Here is a 5,620-nt window from a genome sequence, read left to right as displayed (position 1 = left end):
AGATGATGAATAAATAAATGATTAAGAATTCTAGTGTAGGGTTTATTCCAGGCTTGATTTAATCAATCCCCAGTTAAGGCCGTTTGGGTAATTTTCAGGTTTTTGCTATTATAAACAACCTTGCGTAAACACCTTCATAGAAAAGCTTGGCACGCATTCCTCATCACTTCCTTAGAATGAATTTCATCGAGGAAAAGAAATGCACGTGTTAAGTCTGTTGAAGGCTATCATCAAAGTTGAAATTTAACAAAAGGCGGAGATAACGTACATAGGTGATGGATGTAAATAAAACCTTGCATGTGGAAAACCAGCCCCTGCCACGAACGTACTGGGACTCAGGCCCCAGCAGTGGAAATGACATCAACGGTCAGGTGGGCCAAACCTGACAATTCACACACGCAGACTTCGTCCCAGGACATTCTATCATGCTTCTTGTTTTGTAGCAGAAAACTTACCCACCAAGAAAGAGAAGACCTATTCTTGAGATCATTTAATCAACTCATTGTCCTGAGAAATATACAAGTTAAAGATCCTTTTTCTAGTCAAACAAACAAACAAACAAACAAACAAACAAAAAACACAGGTTTTTTCTCTTTCTGAATGTTTGCCCTTTCCTCCCTTCACCTTCCGGTCCATTAATTTTATTAGGAAGAGGTTTCTTATCTCATTAGGGTAAAATTCATTATCTGGAATTTTTCCCCCCTTATTTCTAAGATGATGTCACCTCTTGCCCCCACCACAGGCTGCAAAGTGTCTGTAATCAGGGCTCCCAGAAATCGATGTGAGGATTTCATGTAGAATTTCTTTCCTTTTCAATTCAAAGTTATAAATTGATGAGTTGTCTTGCTCCCGATACATTTTAGAATCAAGGCTATGTAATCATTGCATGCTATGGTTTGGGGATGCTTTGGGATACGGTAATACTCTGTTTTGAATGATATTGAAATTGCTCTAATATGTTCCAGGCTGGACGCTCACATCAATTCATCAGTGCCAATGCTCTGCCTAACATTTCGCTACAAACTGGGTTCAATTGTAATTCGTCAACTCCAGCACCCGTTGCTATGACAAATAGCTATGGTCTGGTTAATCTTTTGAACATAACAGCATTCTGCTACTTTGATAAATCTATTACGTTGTGGTTTACATATGCTCTGGGGAAAAATTTTTATTGGGACATTTTACACTAAATTATCTCTCGTCTACACTAACAGAGCAAGTGGAGAATGGTACCTTCCAAATACAGCCAAGTTAACGTGGGTCTCAAAACTCACATGGGGTGGTTAACGGCACAAGCTCTGAAGGTTAAGCTTGTAGTTTCAAATCATGGATCCAAGTTTGCTTGTGTCACCGACCAAACCTTCTAAGCTGTGTTTTCTTTTTTCTCATCGGTAAAATGAAAAAAGTAGAGGACTCGGTCTAATAATTCACGTAAAGGGCTTAGCACAGTGCCTGGCACACGAAAGAGAACCAACACTCTCCAATGCTATCATTACATAAACCTCTATAATATCGATGTTAATACAGCCCATTTTTCCTAACTGATGTAAAGAAGTTTAGATTTTTGGAAGGTTTCTACTGAGAATGCCAGGTCCTCAGGGACAGCCCCCTAGGTGGCACCTCTTGCATTGTCATCCAAACAAGGCTAATGGGATTGCAGAAGTGGCCACTTACTGACCCCAGCTACCAATTTGAAACTGGCTGTAAATTGTCCCTCTCAGTCTTAACACACAGGATGTTTCTACTTGGGGAAAATGCATGGGCTGCAGTTTTCAGCAATACATTCTCAAAAAGTCAATTTCACCTTTTGGCAGCTCTGAAAGAACCCACATCACTTCAAGCATAATAGCTCTGAATAAGGGCGATAGTTAAAAAAAGGGGGTGGGGGGAGAAGCTGAAGGAGTGACGAGCAGTTGTTTTTAATAACAGGAAAGTAACACTACAGGAAAAGAATTCTCCGGTATTATATTTATAGCAAAGTGATTAAAAGTTTGGGTATTTTTTTCAAGCTCTAATTCCTTACAGAGAAAAGAGCCACAGCGCTCCACGATAAAAAATTGAAACAACACGATGCCCCGCTGACTTAGAGATAAATGAAACATCAAAACTGTGGTAAATATTTAAGGTGTTCTGACAGGTTATCTTGGCATTAAAACATTCCATTTCCTGCTTCTCTCTCTCAATCTCTCTCTCTCTCTCTCTCTCTCTCTTCCAAAACGTCCCATATATAGGATCATGTTCCCTATGGTCAATAATATGCAACCAATGAGAAAAGATAATTGAGGCCAATTTGTAGAGGGAAGTCGTATGTGGGAATTAATGATGGGCAGAGAGCAGTGGGGGTACAAAGAGCATTTTAATTCTCCTCATGAAGAAGAATAGCTGAAATTATAAATAAAGCCTAATGAAAAGACCTCAGACACTATATCGACTATAGGTTTTGAAATATAATTCCCAAAATGGCTTTGCATTTACAAATAAATTTGACTCCAATTTAGTTGAACTTTTGTTTTCAGAGAGATAATTATATCTACTACATTTATACAATTCAAATTGAAGATATTGAATTATTGTGTGGGGGGGGGGTTGTCCAGCAAAACATTTCACAAATTAATCTAAATAAACCAGGTGAACATTTTGATTTGAAATCCAGAGCTGAGGCCCTTGCATAGCTAGAGCTGTCTGAGTGCTGAGTTTTGCCATCAATTTATATTCAAAAGAAAATGCTATCCCGGTATGAGGTGAACTGATCTGGATATGCACATCTCAGAATATTTAGGTGGAGTCGGGGGTGTCTTTATTTTTTATTCAGAATGGTGGTATGTATATTGTATAAACTACCCAGCCATCATTGGGTACCAGATGATAAGTGAGCTGGTCGAAAGAATGAACAGTGAACAAACACTCAGCTACAAAAGGAGCTAGTCTCTTCTTCTTCAGTAATTAAGCATTCAAACCAGTAAACAGCTTGGTTGGAATGATTTTATGACAAATGACCGAGAGTATATCAACCGTAAAACTCAGCTCGGCAAAAATCCCACAAGCTCAGGGAGCTCAATCAATGTGTAGCAGACAGCAGCCTCGGCAGTGGCAGCGTTCTCTCTCTGAGCCGCATAAATCCAACGAGGCCAGAATTGCTCCACTAACTTTGACACAAGAAATGAGCGAGGAGGAGGGGGGGAGGAGGGCCGGCAGGCTCAGAGTGGGATGAAGGAAAAAAGAGGAAGAGAAGAAATGCATTTCTCCTCCTCCCTTTCGATCGGCCGCTTCTTCTACTTAAAAGAGTTGATGAAGAGACCAGATTGGACTGTTTCTGTTAAGACAGATACAGCCCATATTCAAAGAGAAGAAGCAAACAGGCAAAGAGACGTGGAACAGAGGATAGAGGGGGCGATGTGGTGCGATGCCAAGATGCTTCTGCTGCACATACGGTCCCCAAAGCATCCACGAGTGAAAGGATAGATGCTAAACACAAGCACGCAATTTTTAACTGTCCATGAGCTGTCCATGTGATTGTTGACTGTCGAACTATATTTTCTCAAGACCTTATCACAAATATTTTTAAATGTGCAGCCAAGCTGAAATAATTTTACTGCAAAACTCCATACGTCCACCACCTGTATTCTACCCTTAGCGTTGTACTATCCTTGCTTAAGCTCAGATCTTTCCATCTGTCCATCCCCCTATCCATCTATCGACCCATTTGATTTTTGGTGCATCTCGACATCCATTTAGACATCACCGCCATTCCCCTTACACGTGTTCGATGCATGGTATTAACTCAAAGTCGATGTATTTTTACGGTGCTGCTTCTGGTGCGAATATGTGACGACTATTAAATAGTTAAAATAAACTTTTAAATTTGCACAAATTTTCAAAAAGAATACGTATTTAATTAAAATGTGCGTGTTTCCATCTCTGAAGCAACTAAATTAAATTGTTACGGATCCACTGCTTATCAACACATCACCGAAAGGAAGCCAAAGACTCCCTGGGAGAATAGAAACTAAATGATCTGATTTCATAAAATAGTGAGCAGAGCAGCTTAAAGAAAAGACAGACCCCAATCCAAAAGTGAAGAACAAGAGGAGAGGAGAAATAAAGTTGGTGACTTCATTACCAGTATGAAAGAGTGGATGCCAATAAGCCATAGGTGAGGTGGGGTAGGACAGAACCAATTCACGACAGATGCTCGCCTTGGATGAAAGGGACACACACAAAGGTATGTGTACTACGATCGTCACTTATATTCTAGAACAGGAGGCTGGAAGAATTTTAGAGTGAGGCGACCTGAAAAGCCTAAAACATACAAAGTTCAGCTCACAAGCAAACATAGAAAAGCACATTGTTAGGTCCGGCTATGGACAGTGTCATCTTGGATCCCAAAAATCCTACAAGCGTTTGAAAAAAGTGAACTTTCATGAAATATTATAGCCAGTTTCTTGGTTCATTCTCCTGACTGTTCTCATGTGGACACGGCATATTAATGAGACTCACATCATCCCATTTCATCCAATAATTGTGACGAAGTCATTGGAGGTTTGGAGCACATCCAAATTTTGTTTCAATCTATCGCTTCAATGTTATAGATGACAAATCAATATTTTCAATACTTTTCCATCTTAATGTTTTTCTGATGGAATGCAGCCAGCACATCCTGCAAGAAATATGCAGATTACTAAAGCTACCCTTTGAACAAAATGAAACACAAAACACTGGTTTTATTGTGCACATAGGCGGCGGGTCACTGGAGTAGGTGGACACCCCAGCAGGAGTTAGAGAAATTAACACCTTTTTGATGTGGAAAGCAATGGTAACTTGTTACTTGAGTCACCTATTCCAACTGAGATCCTATTAAAGTGCTTGATTTGAGGGCAAGGACATAAAATCTCAATTAAAAATATTGTTTGCTAAATCCTGGACTCACGCTGGCACCTGTGGAAATTTCATACAAACCAGCAGTGCATCTCCATCTCAAATTCAATTATGGAAGTCCAAGATTGTACCTGGTCGGAGATAGCTTCGTTATAAAAATAATAATGAGTGGGTTATAATAATCACTCATTTTTCATAAGATCACAGGGGCAGTAACCAGGGCAGTTTCCACACCTGGCTTTATACATTTTAAGGAGCAAGCCGTTGATAGCCAACGGACTAAAGAAATAAAGGACTCTTATTGTCTGTCTTCGACACCGTGTGCCATCCAAGACAAACTTCGAAACTCCCAAATCAGGTGACAGAGGAAGTGCTATATGTTCTATATTTGTAGTGTTTTGTCAAGCTAGTGACTCTATAACCATTTCACTTAAAGATGAGGCAAATAGGGGTTAGACATTGATCTAATTTACAAAGTGATCCCCCCAATAAGTCTAGTGCCCACCTGGCACCACACATAGTTATTACAGTATTATTGACTCTATTCCCTATGCTGTGCTTTACATCCCCATGACTGTTTTGTAACTGCCAACCTGTACTTTTTAATCCCTTCGCTTTTTCTCCCAGGCTCCCAACTCCTTCCCATGTGGCAGCCATCACATTGTTCTCTGTATTCATGAGTTGGTTTCTGTTTCATTCGCTCGTTTATTTTGTTCTTTAGATTCCACATGGAAGTGAAATCATA

The sequence above is a fragment of the Pteropus medius genome, unplaced genomic scaffold, assembly GCF_902729225.1.
Source record: "Pteropus medius unplaced genomic scaffold, Ma_sr-lr_union100, whole genome shotgun sequence".
NCBI lineage: Eukaryota > Metazoa > Chordata > Mammalia > Chiroptera > Pteropodidae > Pteropus > Pteropus medius.
Note: the sequence above shows the minus strand (reverse complement) of the source record.